This window comes from Protopterus annectens, chromosome 1.part0 (genome assembly GCF_019279795.1).
Source record: "Protopterus annectens isolate FY-2018-M chromosome 1.part0, PAN1.0, whole genome shotgun sequence".
NCBI classification, from domain to species: Eukaryota; Metazoa; Chordata; order Ceratodontiformes; family Protopteridae; genus Protopterus; species Protopterus annectens.
Window position 1 is genome coordinate 637,110,970 of NC_056725.1, and position 17,759 is coordinate 637,128,728.

Consider the following 17,759-nt stretch of genomic DNA (forward strand, 5'->3'; position numbering starts at 1 on the left):
TAGAATATGACCCATATGTTGATAAATAGAAACATAAACCAAAACTATGTTATGTTAAGAAACACTTGTCTCACCCAAATGTAAAAAACAAGGGGGCGCTGTACAAAATACTAAGTACAGGTATAAACCTGTTCTAAAAGGACTTATCCTATAGAAAAAGACAACAATTGTGAGAAACATATAACATCCCCATTTGACATGTATTGATCAAGCTGACAGTAATAGTTCTCCAAAATAATTTAAAAGATGAAACAATCAAATAAATTGAAATACATAGCCTATGCGAAGACCACCAAATCCAATACCTGTATATTCTGAATAAAAAACCCAGCAAGGCCTCTATATTGGATATATGATCCAAAAAGGAATCTGTCTAGCATATAAAAAATATGCAATGATCAAAATCTTGCTATGATGCTAAAAGAAGTTGCAAGACATTCAGTATGTATTAAGAAAAAAAATGTTATTAAAATCAAAAGTCGCTCAATACTGAAAAACCAAAACTTGCAACTCGGAATGGTCTAATAAGCCAAAAAGAATCACAATAAGGCTAGACCAATTCAGTATACATAGGACACAAAAAAATAACATTAACAATGCTGAAAGTCATATTATACTTATTGTTCAATAGTTTCCTCACAAGTGTCCACAATAGTCACTGATGTTTCAAAACTTCACATAAAGCGTTGATGAAACCCATAAGCGTTTCTTATGCATGAATTCTTGGTCCAAGAAAGAACGACAATTCAACAAGGCAACAGTTCTCATCGCAAACTGCACTCCGTAATATAATGTGGAAGCAACTCCAAAAAAGAGAGAATAACCCCAAAAAAATCCAAAATGGTTATGTAGGAAAAAACACACAGTACTTGACTCACATAAGACAAGGTGAGTTTGATACACTCATAAGTCCAGAAACTCTTTAACTAACTGCCAGGATAATACCGCTGTATTAATGTTTAGGTACTTGTTTTTTTCCTGAGGACATGCAGCAAGTACTAAAGGAGGCATGAAAACCTGCTACTGGAAAATTGTATATGTGTAAGTCGAAAAGCCACTCAAAGAACCAGGATTCTTTTTTAGGCCCAGCGGCCTCTGGTTCTTAATTAGTTGTATGTTTTATTGTCTGGTGGCTTGTCGTATTCTTCTGTCAAGGTATATTTGGCAGTCATTTCTGCTTGTCTACCCTTTGATCGCCTTTGCTAATGACACTCAAGTGAAACAGTTTTTGAAAGGGGTCATACATACTCACCCACTTAGGGAACAGGTGGCTCCTTCTTGGGTTTTCAGTTTTGTTGTTGTGAAACTTCTCAGTCTCCATTTAAACCAGCTCATTAGGCTGACTGAGGTTTTTAACATGGAAGACTATTTTACTTCCTGCTATGACATCTGCTAGATGACTATCTGAAATATAAACACTTTTAGTGAGTCAACCCTTATCTCATTTTCCACAAAGGCAGGGAGAACAAATCTTACCTTTATGCCTAGTGTTGTCTCAGAATTAACTTTAAGCTAGACTATTCACCTCCATGTCTTCTTACCTGAACCAAAGAACAAAGAAGAAGGGATTCTTCACTCTCTGGATGTGCAAAGGCAGCTCAGATACTACCTAGACAAAACTCAGCTTTAAGGACAACCAGTGGCAACATTGACTATTTCGTAGATGGTTGTCTCATGCCATTACTTGTTTTTATACTCATCATAATAAGCCACTTCCAGGCAGGTTTACAGCTCATTCAGCAAGGGCATTGGCTTCTTTGGTGGCTTTCTGGAAAGAGTGGATTCTACAGACTACAACTTGGTCCTCTGTGCATACTTTTACAAAATGGTATAAACTGGATTTCTTTTCAGGTCTAGAACAGGTTTTGCCAGGACCTGTTATTGGTGTCCTCCTCCTTTTTCCTAGTTTTGTCTTAGGCTCCTAGCTATGGAAATCTACCCACATAGTTTAGGCTACTGCAACAGTAATGCATGTATTGTAAATAGTACAGTTGAGTAAGTAAACTTACCATTACAGTAAATGTTTTAATGGGTCACCATTGCAGTAACCATCCCTTGCTCTATTCACTTTTTTATTGGCTGGTCATTGTGTGTTGCCAGGGTGTGCCTGTTGTCACCGTTTTGCATATGGTTTCAGTTTGCTTTATTTCCTAGCGTAAGTTTCAGGACTTTTGCTGTTGTTTATAAGTTTACTTAGACAACTGTATGTTTATCTATTTCCACCTGTTTTGGAGCAAAGCTTGTCTGAGGAGATCATAGAATTCATGCCCTCAAATCCAATAGGCTAAGTTTTATTTCAGGATCCTTCGAGTGCTAATAGAAAGATGGAACTTGGTGGTCAGTGTTAGCTCTTTCAATTCTCCACCTTTTTGTCAAGGTTCATAAATTGTAGGTATTATTCCTATAAATCTTGTTACCTGTCATCCCTCACCTAAGTTTCATGGTAACATTACTTACAAGATAATTGTTTTTGCATTCCTTTTTTTGTAATGAGTTTTATAAGACTTTTTTTTTTTTGTATCTGGCTTATCTGTACTCTTGTTTACTACACCAAGGTTATTTACAAAGGGTCTGGCTCCAGTGATTTTAAGCTGCATAATTCATAGCATTTACTTCTTTCTGTCTTCGGATGGTAACTATAATTTGCAGTCTTTTTTCTGCACATGACTAAGTTTTCAGACATCTATTAATAAAATCTTCAGTCTGGGGTTTCAGGTGAACTTACAGATGTCATATTCCTTCCCACATAATAGCTTTTCTGGGATATCTTCTGGATCTCTCTCTCAGAGCGCTTTTCTTCTTTTAGACAAAACAGAACTGGACAAAGAATTCTCCAACCAGTCTTTGATATCTGCCTTGAAATTTCTCAGGATTTGCTTTTCATGGTCTATGTGATTATCATAATTCCCTTAGCCAAAGTTCATATGAGAATAAATTCAGTGGTACCTCAGATCAGTCTGCAAACATTTTGACTTTTTTTCTTCCAGATCCTTGTGCTGGGATTTCTCAAAAGGAAATTACTTGGTGGATGGATCAGTAATTATAAACCCATGTTTCCCTTCTCCCTTCAGACTCCAGTCGAATGCCTCATCTGTTGTTCTAGACTTTACTGGGGGGGGGGGGGGGGGTCAGAAGTGATGAAAGTGCAAGATCGGTGGAACAAACAGGACAAACAAAAACATGTCAGTGTCAAAGAGATATGGACAGTAATTAAGTATTTAAAAGCCTTAATCCATGTCTGGTTTCCTGGAAATCTGTAAGTTAAGATGATAAAAAAAAAATAGAACGATGTGGTATATTATATGTGTGTGCATGTGGGGGGATAACAGATCTTACCCTTTTTGCAGACTTGCTATGAATGCCTGGGAGTTCAGCTCATTTGCATCTCAAGGCTTCATATGTTCTATCACAGAAAACATTTTAACAGGCAAGCTGAACACGACCAGGACAGACTTTCTCAAATGGAAACTGCACTTTGGGTTCTTCCTGGAACTGATCCAGCTGTAGGGAACATCTCAATTAAATTTGTTTGGCTTCTTTCAAAACAGACAATTAAAGAAATTCTGCTCCAGGATCCCTTGTATTCAGTTGTGGAAGTCAGATATTTTTGCTTTTCCTTTGACAGGAATGTTCCTAAGTTTTTTATACCCTTTTATTTGCTCACCATGTCTCCACAGTGGTAAGAAGGGCATTGTATATTACGCATCTCATAAGTAAGGGCATTGCTTCCAGAAAAAAAAGAAGATATAACCTCCCTGTACTCATCGCTCACCAGGCCAATAATTGAGTACAATGGCCCTTTTGGTATGTACCTTTCCAAGCATTTGCAGCAATTGGAGAGACCACAAAGTTTACTCACAAGGAAAATTTAAGGTCTTCAGCATCTGTCTTATGAGGATCGTCTGAAATCACAGTCACTTTATTCTGTTTCATACAGACTACTTAGAGGTGATCTCTGCCTTGCATATAAGGCAATCTTTCACCCTGCTTTATTGGAAATGCTGCATATCCGTAAGTCAAATCATACACAGGTTACTCGCTCTTGTTTCATTGAATATTGTGGTCTGTGTCTCTCTGTAGTTATTTATTTTTCTGTTTAATTGTTTCGTAGAATAATGTGGTCTCTCTCTCTCTCTGTGGGAGCTATTGTGTTTCACTTCACTGATATTCAGTGTTAAACTCTTAGCCTAAAGTGTTTCTCTGTATTTATAAGTGTTAAGTCACATATCTTTGAATTTATTACTGTTCAATATCTGAGTTGTTTGGCTTCTGCTACATACCTACAATCAATTGAATTACTAGCTGAGTTAAGTACAGACTTGCAGTTTTAACGATTGTACTGCATTTTATTTTTCTATTTAATTGTTTCATTGAATATTGTGGTCTGTGTCTCTCTGTAGTTATTTATTTTTCTAGTTAATTGTTTCATAGAGTACTGTGGTCTTTCTCTCTTTCTCTCTCTCTGCAGTTAGTTTCCTGCCCTCCCTCCTTGTTCTTGTTCTGGTATTAATATTGGTGGCTTTGGAATTGACCGCCCCTCCTGTAAATTTGTGTTTGAACACTTCTCCTGGGTCTATCTCATTTGCTCACTAAACCGAATACAGTGAGATCATATTTTGATTACAGACACTCCTACCGGTTCAGGTCTATCCCAGCTCTATTCCAGTCTAGTGTCACTAGCTCATTCTACCTAATACAAAGAGAACTTTTGCGAAGGGCAAGCCACTTAGGTCCTTAATTTTGAATTATCTTGTTTCTTCTTTCTCCCTTTCCACTTTACAAAAAAAAATTCTAAGCTTGTTTCCTGCCTTTCCTCCTACCACCCAACACTACAACCTGTGAGAGATGCACATATCTAGCCAAACTGGAGGTAAAGCTGTCTCCAACCAAGACTGAACTTGACAGTCAAGAGGAGAAGGTAAACACTTGCCCCACACCACACTCATCACATAGTCCCACTAAACCTACACCACCAAAATCCACACATAGAAACACAAAAACATTCGCAGAGGCTCTCAGTGATAATCTCCTCAAGCAACAGAGACCTCCAAAGCAGAAACGCAAGCAACCTCCACCCCCCCAATGCAACCCAAATGACACATAGCCCACAGACTCAGTATGCCAATAAACCACAGCCCATAAGGCAAAACAACATACCCAACACACTAGTCATAGGTGACTCTACAGTCAGGCACACTGATGTCCCACTCACCAGGCTAAACAAGGAGAAGATGTTCATCGTGTTACCCTGCTGCAGTCATCACTGTTGGGTTATCCTGCCGTCAGGCGGTCCCGCAGTCGACCCAAATTCCAAAGTCGTGGTCCGGCGTCGGTTGCTGTCGCTTCTTCCCTGACGTCAGTGCACCAGGGGTATATAAGAGGCATCCGACGCCATTTTCTCCAGTCTTTCTTGCCGCGCGGTGCCCGAAGCAGAAGCAGTTCGCAAGTGCCGGTCGGCCAACACCTGAGATTTTCGAATCAAATTTCAGACCGAAGTCTTCAAAAGCTAAGTACCCCGTTGGGGAACCTTTTCTTGGCTCAGTCCGATGTCAGAAAAAGTTAATAATTGTATTTCTTGTGGGAAGCAAATACCTCATAAGGACTTTCATTCTTATTGTATACCTCGCCTAGGCCCAGACCACAACGTCACTGGTTGTTGGTTTTGTGCTAGGTTCAATAAGCGAACTATAAAGCGACGCTTTGATTTTGCACAACACTACTTCGGTAGAAAATTTAATTACACTATGCCGTCGGAGCAACCGACTACCGGCGTGCATAAAAAATGCAAGGATAAGGATAGGCAGCCTAGATCCAAGCCAGACTCCGAGGCCTCGGCTGGCCCGGTCGCCAGTTCTTCGATTTTCAGTGAGGCACCTACGCAGCCCCTGACGACCACAGAACTGGAACCCCAGACTGCTTCGGATTCTCAAACTGAGAGTACTAGGCAGACGCAGGCCTACTCTTCAGGCCTACCGACAACATTGCAGAAGGAGAAGCCGTGGCTGGGGAAACACCTTCGGTTCCTGAAGGTGTCTTCTGGCCAACTGCTCTCACCATTAAATCTTATGCTAAACTAAAGACTCCACTAAAACCTAAAAAGCCTGTACTTCAGTCTCCAGTTCAAGGCCCCATGCCTAAGAAACAGATACTTAAGCTGGCTGAAGATTTGATTACTCTGATCAGGGGTTCCCAACCCCCCCCCCCCAGACAAAAGGCCTAGACAAGAGGAGGATTATGCCTCCTCTGACCAAGTTTCTATTTTCTCAGACTCCTCTGAGGAGCAGGATTACTCCTTTCCCCCTTATGAAGATTCTGATGCTGAAGATTCCATTTCCTCAGCTTCTCCCCCTGAAGACTATTCCTTTGGGGAAACCTTACATACCACGAGGGAACATTTCCACTGGGAAAGTCAGGACTACTCCGACTAAAAGAAAAGGCTCAGAGAGTTTCTTTTACTTCCCCAGCACAGACCACTTGCTATCCCTCCGGTTTTAGACATTGTGGATGATGTTTACTTAGAATCTAGTCTCAATCCAGATTCCCTTCCTCCTGCTCCAGCCAAACCAGACAGATATTATAGAGTGCCTGACTCACACAAATTCCTTTACAAAAGCCCTGTTTCTGACCCAGAGACAATCTCCCAGGGTCCCAAAGGGGCTAAGGCTTCTATGGCTAAAAATCCAGTACCCTCTGAAAGGGACTCCAGAGCACTAGATAGGTGGGGGAAGAAAGTTTACACCACAGCTACTCTAGCTATGAGTGCACTAAATTGTCAGTTTCACATGCTGAAATACCAGCAATTCCTAATGTCTCAAATAAAACAAAAGATGAGCACGCACCCTCAACTGTCTGAATTCAAGGAAATGCAGGATCTGTTGCATGCAGCTGAACAGGTGGGCAAACATACTTTACAGTGTGGATTTGATTCCTTGGAAGCTTCCTGTAGAGCAGCTGTCACTGGGTCTATTATACGTAGGCATGCTTGGTTAAAGGAACAAACTCTGCCTGATTATGTTAAAGCAAAGTTACTAGATGCACCCTTACAGCAGGATGTCTTATTTGGGGTTAAGGCAGAAGAGGTTTTAAAGAAAATGGAGGATAAGGCAAAATCTATGCAGACGGTCAGAAATTTCTTGCAGGTACAACCCCCATGCTTCAGCAGAAATTGGCCAACAAAAAATTGGTCCTTTCCAGCTTCTGACAGACCACAGAAGGGTAAATACAGACGCCCAAGGGGCAGAGGTCAAGCACAATACCTTACAAACCTCGCCAATGGGCCACTGCAGCACAGAAGGGAGGAGAGGACAGATCACAAACTACTAGAAGATAAACACAATGACTTAAACCTCAAACTGCCAAGCAAAGCTCTCCTGGCAGCTCCCTTGGGAGGAAAATTAGCACTTTTTGCAGACAACTGGCGCATCATCACAAAGGACAAATGGGTCCTAGACATTATCTCACAAGGATACAGATTCCATTTCCACTCCATGCCAAGGATAAAAGGAATGCCAAACCTGCCACAAAATCAATGTGCAGAGGCACAAAAACAAATTACAGCTCTCATGGACATGAGAGCCATTCAACTGGTAACTACACAGGAGCAAGGCCAAGGATTTTACTCAAGGCTCTTTCTAGTCCCCAGAAAGGACAATGCTTGGAGACCCATTCTGGACCTTTCAATTCTAAATACCTTCTTGCAAGTACCCAAATTTGAGATGCTAACACTACAGTAGCTTCTTCTCATGTTGGCCAAGAAAGCTTGGCTAGTAACGTTGGACCTCAAGGAGGCATACCTGCATGTCCCTATCAGACAAAATTGCAGAAGATACCTCCGTTTCATTGCAGTTTCAACCCATTACCAATTCTCTGCACTGCCCTTTGGCTTATCTACTGCGCCCAGGGTCTTCACAAAATGCCTGGCACCAGTAATTGCATACTGCAGACAAAGAGGAATTCAAATATACCCATACCTGGACGACTGCCTCATCCAAGCAGAAAGCAAGGACATTCTCTTACAACATCTGGCTTTTGTAAAACACCTACTAAGTTGCCTAGGGTACACAGTAAACTAAAAGAAATCAAAACTAGTGCCCTCACAAAATATGACATTCCTGGGTGCCAGCTTGAATACAACGGTCCAGATGGCTTATCTCACGCCAGAAAAGCAACTACAACTAACTCAATACTTCAAAATAATTGCAACAGACCCAACTCCCTGCAAGAAAAATTCTGCAGGCCTTGGGCTTCATGGCATCTTGCATACTACTTATACCATTTGCAAAACTGCATATGAGGAAATTACAATGGTACCTGAAAAGCGTATGGACTCAACACAGCCACAGCTTGGAAGCAATGATACCTCTCATTCCCTGCCTTCAACAGGAGTTTCTATGGTGGTCACAGGCATGTCACCTCAACAAGGGTCAGCCTTTCACCTTACCCCCAGCCAGGCAAACTATGACAACAGATGCATCGGACTATGCCTGGGGGGGCTCACATGGCAGGACAGTGCGTTCAAGGCATATGGACTGCAGATCAAAGAAATCTGCACATCAATCAAAAAGAAATGCTAGCTGTACAGAATGCTCTGACAGCCTTCAAGGACCTTTTACATCCAGGACAGCTGAAAATAAGGACGGACAACACCACAGTAATGTGGTATATAAATAAGCAAGGGGGTACACACTCCTACCCTCTATGCAGGCAAGCAATAACCTTGTGGAACACAGCACTGGCTTACCAAGTTCAATTACAAGCTCAATTCCTGCCAGGAAAAAAGAACACATTGGCAGACGACCTAAGCAGGAACATCATGGATCCCCACGAATGGAAACTGGATCCACAAATTTTTGCAATGATAACTCAAAAATGGGGGCACCCAGACATAGACCTCTTTGCCAACCCCCAAAACTATCAGCTATCAAAATTTTGCACAAGGACATTTCACCATCAAGCTTGGAAAGTGGACGCACTCTCATTCAGTTGGAAAATGCTGACAGTATATGCCTTTCCTCCATTACCCCTTCTCACAAAAGTGCTGCTGAAAGTGAGGATGGAGAGACCACGAATGATACTCATTGCCCCGGACTGGCCACGCCAGCACTGGTACCCACTACTAAGGAACATGACCCATGGCCCACCATGGATTTTACCACAAATTCCTCATCTGCTCACACAGCAAAACAGTCAGATTCTACACAGCCAGCTCAAAACCTTAAAGTTGGCTGCATGGCAAATCACCTAAGCAACCAGCCAGCACCCCTTTCACAAGCTGTTATGGATGTCATTCTGGAGGCCAGGAGGCCCAGCACCAGGAAAGCCTACTCAGACAAATGGAAAAGATTTTGCGCCTGGAACCAAGCTAAAGACCAACATACCCTTGAACCGGACATACCTCAGATTCTACAATATTTAACTGAGCTGTTACACAAAGGACTTTCCTTTTCATCTATTAAAATCCACGCCTCAGCTATTTCAGCCCACTACAACACGGATCCCCCCTTATTTTCTCATCCACTTCTAAGGCAATACCTCAGAGGGGCCAAAAACATTAGGCCTCCCAGGAGAGCACCAACACCATCTTGGGACCTCAACTTTGTTCTGGAAAAACTTACACTACCACCTTTTGAGCCAACTTTCTCAGCTGATTTCAAATTTATATCTTGGAAGACTGCCCTGCTGCTAGCAATTACTTCAGCCAGAAGAGTCACAGAGCTTCAGGCACTAATGGCAGTAGAACCTTTCCTCATTTTTCATCAAGACAGAGTTTCCCTAAGAACTAATCCCTCCTTTATGCGAAAGGTGGTATCCAGTGTGGCTCTAAATCAAACCATCCATTTACCCACCGTCTTCCCTAATCCACAGAACAAAGGAGAAAGACTCCTGCACTCCTTGGACATTCACAGGCAACTACATTACTACTTGGATAAGATTAAGGTTTTCAGAACCAGCTTTTTGTATCCTATGCTACAGCATCGCAAGGAAAGGCTATCTCAAAACAGACCATTTCAAAATGGATAGGGCATTGCATATGCTTTTGCTACACCCATCATGGAAAACCAGTTCCTCCTAGCATAAGGCCCCACTCCACCAGGGCAGCAGCTACATCTACAGCTTTCCTCAGGGGGGTACCAACCAAGGATATTCTGGAAGCTGCAACTTGGAGTTCAGTACATACCTTCACCAAACACTATCACTTACCACTTTACTCTAAGACTAGGGCTGGCTTCGCCACTGCAGTTTTGCAGGGTCTTCTAGCCTCCTCTAACCCTGTTTGACTCCACCTCCCATCCTTAGCTTTGGGATTCAACCCAAGAGTGATGACTGCAGCAGGGTAACACAATGAACATATTACAGTTTTGTACCTACCATAAATGTAGATGTTCGAGTGTATACCCTGCTGCAGTCCAAGTTACCCTCCCTCCATCCCCTCTGTACTAGCTGAACTTATCTTTACCACTCTATCCTATACAACCTCTGTGGTGTATTTGCTTGTGCCTAAAGGTATTGTTTTATTTTTATCTAGCTACATATATATCCTTTGCCTACCTATTGGGGGCACCTGACATCTGGGGCAAGAAAAACTGAAGAAAATGGCGTCGGATGCCTCTTATATACCCCTGGCGCACTGACATCAGGGAAGAAGCAACAGCAACTGACGCCGGACCAAGACTTTGGAATTCGGGCCGACTGCGGGACAGCCTGACGGCAGGATAACCCAAGAGTGATGACTGCAGCAGGGTATACACTCGAACATCTACATTTATGGTAGGTACAAAACTGTACTGTTACTGTCAGCTACCTGTCGGGTGCCAGGATCCACCACATAACCCATGCACTCAGGTCACTCCACAAGTACAAATATGACTCTTATTGTCCATGTTAGTGTGAATGAATGACCTGAGACGTACCTCTCTGGACTTCATGAAAAGAGACATGGAAGAACTCTCCAGTCTTGTAGCCCAGGCAGGTATGACCCAAGCCCTGAGTAGCATCCTGCCATTGCTCAGAATGATACCGCAGTACAAGGACAAAATGATTGACTTCAACAATTGGCTAAGCTTCTGGTATCATTCTAAGGGGATCCAGTATCTGTCTGCCTGGCAAGACATGGTCGACAGACCACGATGCTTTACCAGAGATGGCCTGCACCTGTAGCCCCTGGGATTCCGGATACTGGCTAAGGCTCTTGCCGCCCCTATAGTGCCTTTTTTAGGCAAGGTTCACATGACAAATTCACCACTGTAACAGGAACAGGCAAGCAAAAACTGAGGGTATTGCTACTCAATGCTAGAAGTCTAAATCTCAAAATGCACTCACTCGAGGCACTCCTTAAAATGGAGAACATCAGTATCTGTGCAGTGACTGAGACCTGGTTAAAGGCTCTAGAGAGCACCCCTGCATTACCAGGTAACAACTCATACCACACTTTTCAGCCATCTATCCTGGACCAGAGCACCAAAGGTGGAGGTGTGTCCATATTCATTAAGGATAGCCACACCTCCAGGCTAGTTGCACAGCATAATGCATCCAAGGTTATCCAAGTGCAACTAACTCTGGGCAAAACTGCAATCCAAATTGTGGCTTGCTACAGATCCTCCACCATGCCCTAGGATTCCCACTCCTCTTTTCTTGATATACTGGAAAATATTAGGGTTCAACCAAACACCCTAATAATGGGCGATTTTAACTACCCCACCATTAACTGGGAAAACTACTCATGTATCAACTCCTTCGCTCAATGCCTTCTGGATTGACTTATCCACACCCCCACCAGGGGCAACAATATCCTAGACCTAGTAATTACCAACATGAGTGACCGGTTTTCCATACCTGAAGTCAACTCCTCATTGGTCAGATCCGACCATAAGCTAATCACCCTAGATATCCACATCCCGCCCCCACCCACCATTAAGGAAACCACGGTAAAAAATTTCTCCAAAGCCAACTTCATGCTTCTTGAGTCAGAAGTGGCGAACTTCATGACACTCATGCAGATGGACAGTACAGTCTCGACTGCTGAATCCTGCACAAATGCACTCTATAAGCACTTACATGAGTGCATGGATCATGCTATCCCAAACAGAACCAGTATGCTATCCTCCAAAAAAAGGAAGCCTATCTGGTAGTCCCCTGCCATAAACAAACTCTACAACAGAAGGAAGAAACTGTTGCAAAAGAGAGTAAAATCCCATGAGTGGAGGAGCTCCCTGGTCAGCCTCAGTAAGAAGCTGAGATCCCTTATAAGGGCAACCACAAAGCATTCTATAGCTATGTCAAGAATCTCAATGGCAACACCCAGATCTGCTCTGAGTTACAGCACAACGGCATGAAAATTACAAAACCAACTGATATTGCCAACATCCTGGCAGATAGGTTCAGTGCTAACTTTACCCCCCTCTCAACCCGTAAAGGGCCCATATGTATACAGGAAGAATGCAGAGTCCCTGTAATCACATCTATGCAGGTAAAAGCTGCACTCTCTAAAACCAAAAACACAGCATCCATGGGACCTGACAACATGCCAGGCTGCGTTTTACACGAACTTCAGAATGAACTGGCTCCCCACCTAAGCACCATGTTCAATCATAGTTTCATGTCAGGCTTTATGCCCACTGAGTGGCACACAGCAACAGTTATCCCACTCCATAAAGGGGGAGCCACCAGTGATCCTGGGAACTATCGCCCTATTAGTCCGACGAGCCTGGTCTGCAAGGCCATGGAACGTATCATCATGGAACTCATAAACAAAGACATTGGTAACCTCCAAACAGTGGACCCCAGCCAGTTCGGGTTTGTGAAAGGCAGATCATGCCTTCTGAACATGATCAACTTCTTTGAGGCAGTCACCAAAGTTGTAGACGAGGGTAAGGTGGTTCACACATCCTATCTTGACCTCGCCAAGGCTTTCGACACCATCCCTTATTCTGGAATTATAACTAAACTCACTAAACTAGGTATAAATCCCTACATCACAAGATGGGTTGCCAACTGGCTCACTGACAGAACCCACACTGTAAAAGTTGCAGACTCCAAATCTGACTTCAAACCAGTGACAAGTGGAGTACCACAGGGATCAGTCCTGGGACCTCTCCTGTTTGGTATTTACTTCTCTGAAGTACAGACTAACACAGAAGGCCTCTGGCTAACGAAGTTCACAGATGACTGCAAACTAGGAGCCATAGTCGAGTCACCAAATGATGTGGACATCCTACAGAAGGGCCTCACTGAGACAGATGCCTGGTGTCAGAGGCATGGCCTCAAGCTCAGTGCCAAAAAGTGCATTGTCATCCCCTTTGGTAAAAACTCTGTACCCATGAACTGACACATAGATGGCAGTCTACTTAATGCCGAATGTGTGATAAGAAACCTTGGGACCCAGATGGACAGTAGTCTCTCCTTTGATAATCACCTCGCCACAGTAGTCAGGAAATCCTTCTGTGTGGCATGCCTCATCACAAAAGGGTTCTCATCCAGGAAAAAAGAGGTCATTGTTCCCCTCTACTCGGCACTCATTAGACCCATTATAGAGTACAACGCCCCTTTTGGAATGTGCCTCACAAGACATCTGCAGCAGCTGGAAAGACCACAGAAGTACCTCACAAAGAGGATTACTAGCCTCAAACAGATGCCCTACACTGACCATCTCAAAAAACTCCAGCTTTACTCTGTAGCATATCGCCTACTCCGAGGAGATCTCTGCCTAACATATAAAGCTATGTCAAACCCAGAGCTGTTGGACATGCTACACCTAAAGAAACCCCAATCCCTCCGAGCTACATGCTCTAGGGACCTAAACCTTGTCGCCACAATAAACAGAACAGTAAAAATAGCAGCACACCACCACAAAGTGAAGTCTAAGGTTTAATCATTAAACAGTATAAAAGAACATAAAATCAGTGCAGCAACAATGATGTGTAAGCACTTTCAGGCTGACGTCCTTCTCCAGACAATTAACTAAAATATCTTGCAGTTTAAATAACAAATAGCGACCAATTAAAATCAGTAATTTACCCTCCTTTTCCTTAGGGCTGGCTTGAGGGGAATGACATCATTCAGTCCTGGGAATCTATGTGCTGTTAACTCTGTAATCCTATAAACAGGACATGCTGGAGGGATAGATTCCTGTCCCAGAGACTTCCCATACTCTGGAACAAGCTACCCATCTATGTCAAGCAAAGTTCCTCATTAGCACTCTTCAAGAAAAATCTTGATGAGTGGATGGGAAATAGGAAATACACCCCGGGGATCACTTCTGTGGCTCTGCTTGACAGGGGCACAGGAAATTAGCTTTCTTGGGTGGCATAAGCCAGGGAACCTTGTTGGCTAGGCTTACTTAGGCCCTTGGGCCGATAGCCTAGTACCTACCTATGAACCTGGTATGTGTCATTAATAGAACCTGCTGGAGGGACAGATTTGCCTCCCAGAGGTTGCCACACCTTTGGAACAGACTCCCACTTCATGTCAAGCAGAGCACTTCATTGGCCCTCTTCAAACGCAGTCTGGACAATTGGCTAGGCTTGTAAGGGCCCTAGGGTCATTAGCCTAGTAGCCTCCTATGATCCTGTGATCCTATGTTCCAGGGTTCTTCTGTAGATTCAGAGTGACTCTCCAGAGATGGTGGTGGTGACTCCTTTTTGGCCCAGGCAACAGTGGTTCTCCCTTTTGAAATTGGCCAAGGGCAATTACTGCAGCCTTCTTCACAGATTGGATTTAGTAACACATACCCCATCCTGGATACACTTCATTTGACTGCGTAAGTAACGTTTTTATACCTTTTCATTCTGAAGACATGCAGCAGATGCTAAAGGAGGCAAAAAAACTGCCACTAGAAAATCATATATGTTTGAGTGGAAATGAGTTTCTAGTTAGTGCCATACTAAGACCTAGGTCCCTGTTAAGGCCTGGTTGCCTCTGGCTCTTGTTTAGTTGTGTGAGTTATTATCCTCTGGCTTCTCTTACTCTTTTTGTCAGTATTTATCTGGCGGCAACTTCTGCATGTCTGCTCTTAGACCCCCCCTACACATTCTTAGTGTCTTTAATTCAAGCAGTCTGTGACAAGGGTTTTCATATCCATCTACCTTATTAACAGGTGGCTCCTCACTGGAATCTTAACCTTATGTTTGAACAGCTTAGGCTTCTTCCACTGGAACCAGTTCATCAGGCTGCTTGAAGTTCTTAACCTGGAAGACTTGTTTTTCCTCATTGCTCTGACTTCTGCAACAAGTGTATTTGAGTTACCAGCTCTTATGGTGAGTGTACACAACCTCATTTTCCACAGGGACAGTGTATATTCAAGAACTAATCCTTTTTTATGCCTTCAATGATTCAGGGTTTACTCTAAACAAATCTTTTCATCCCCCCATATTCTCTTCAGAATCTAAAACAAGGGAAACAGAATTATTTTGCTCTGGATGTCCATAGGCAGCTCAGACACTACTTGGACAGAAAAAATCATTCAGGAATGCTAATCACCATTTGTTTCATTGAAAGTATGAATAAAAAGGACAATCAGTGTCAAAGCAGGCAATTTCCAAGTGGTTGTCTCTTGTTATCTTTCTGTTACTCTTACCATTACAAGTCACTTCCAGGTGGGATTAGGGCTAACTTTACCAGGGCCTTAGCTTCTTTGGTGGCTTTTTTGAAAGGGATGGACACTATACATGTTCTAGACGTAACATATTTGTCCTCTGTACTTGCTTTTTAGAGCATTCTTTACTAGATCCCTTTTCTATGGCCTGAGATGCTCTTCTTAGGGTGATTCTTCAGGGCTTCTTGGAATTTTCAGTTGTCATCCTCTCTATTTTTTTAGCTTTGGTAATCTACCACCCTCATAGGTTGGGCTACTGCAACAGAGATCTAATGTTGCACATAGTATAGTTCTGTAAGTACACTTACCATAAGAGAAGATGTTCTAATGCATGTCTGTTGCAGTATAGTTGTGTAAATAAACTTACCATAAGAGTGGATGTTGTAATAAATCACTATTGCAGTAGCTGTCCTCTTCCTCCATCTCCATTTTATTTTTGATATATAGCCAGGAACTGTGTGTGTGTGTGTGTGTGTGTGTGTGCGTGTGCGTGTGTGTGCGTGCGTGTGTGTGTGTGTGTGTGTACTTTATAGAACATATAAATAGATTTAGATGTATAGGTATAGACTCGTGTACATAGTTTGTTTGCTTGACCTTTCCTTGATTTTCAGGTTTATAGCCTGCCTTCTTGAGTCTAGAAAACTCTGAAGCTTTTGGTGTTCTTACTGCCTGTTTTATGAAGCTGTGCTGAAGATGCTGGCAGTTAGACAGTGTGGAAGGTACCCTTAAGTTTTGAAATATAGCCGATTGGGCTTTTCCTTGGCAGGCTGTAACCCTTGTAAATACTGCAACAGTGATCTATTAGAAGATCTACTGTCGTGGTAAGTTTACTTACTTACACAAGTGTACTTTCACACACGCGTCTCCGCCACATGACATAAAATGCTCACTATTTTAATATCTCACTTGCTTAAAAACACACAGTGAACTTTCAAACATCCTCACTCTTTATCAGATTAAATCATAATATAAACCAATTGCCTTTCTATATATATCAATTTGAACCCTTTTTAATGCTGATAGTCCACATATGATAACAATTAAATCAATATTTCAGCACTTTATAAAACATTCCTTTGTGGATGAACTTCAAATTTTGACATATTTTGCGTATGTAAAACAAGCATGTATTCATAAAAACAAAACTGGCCACAGCAGGTTTCTTTTGTAAATTTGTGGATTAAGTGTGGCCATCAGAAATGTGGAAATTTTAGGGTGATTTGGAGATACTGTAATATGTATTGTCTTTAAATTACTGTATCTTGGAGAATTCCCTTCTCTCAGAGGTAGAACAATCTCAAAGCTAGTAAATGTAAATAGTGAGGGAGTGTATGGTACATTTCCCACTTTGTGGGTTGCAGGGGCTGCCCCCTTGCAAAAACACTTCTAATATGAAACAGCATTTGCAGTTCTGTGTTATCTCTGGTGAATTGTACTTGTGTTTTCTCAGTTTCAGGACTCATATTCTCAAGGGTCAGACATCCATTAGGGCATCTTGGCCAGTGTTGGGGGAAAAGGATTGGTGTTCCCTATAGAGGGTCTACTTATAGATGAGCTAACCAACTGTACTAGAAGTAGTGAATATAGTAACAGAGATAAACTAACTGGAACTGGGACTTTTAGAAAAGGATAAGAGCAACCGTGGGAACAGTACATACAGGGGAGGAATGAGGTTGGGCAGGATTTGAATGAACTATGTAATGCTTGACTGACAGTGATTGGGTAGATTACAAGTGATTTATAATGTTTGCAACTAAATTATGTCAGTATGCTTTGTGATGTATAATGCTTGCAACTAAGATTATATCAATATGGTTAGTTTTCGTTTATATAAATGTATGATTGCCTGTGTCATAAGTGAGAATTTAATAAAGATGTTTCTTGTTTGAAAAAAAAAAGTTTGGAGAGCAACCTGTCGCAAGCTTCTGGCAGACGATTCATGTTGAAGCAACTTAGTTTTAAATGTTTACCTGTTGTGTGCGGTTATAAAAAAAGTATAAATAAATGCAGAGCCAGAAGAAAATATTGTCACATGAAAGTAACGTGCTACTGACAGAGTGGTATATTTGGTATTATGTAAGACTGAATACTGAGTACTTCTGTGTTCGAAAAGAAAGAGAGGCTTTAGTCATATATATATATATATATATCTCTGAGCATTCAAATGATG

The 17,759-nt window shown here is 42.3% G+C and overlaps 1 protein-coding gene across 1 annotated transcript in view; it reads left to right on the forward strand.

Annotated features, from left to right (window-relative positions):
• LOC122792991 (guanylate-binding protein 1-like) overlaps nucleotides 1-17,759 on the forward strand; it is a 571,076-nt gene that overhangs the window by 115,469 nt on the left and 437,848 nt on the right. The gene's annotated exons all lie outside the window — the stretch shown is intronic.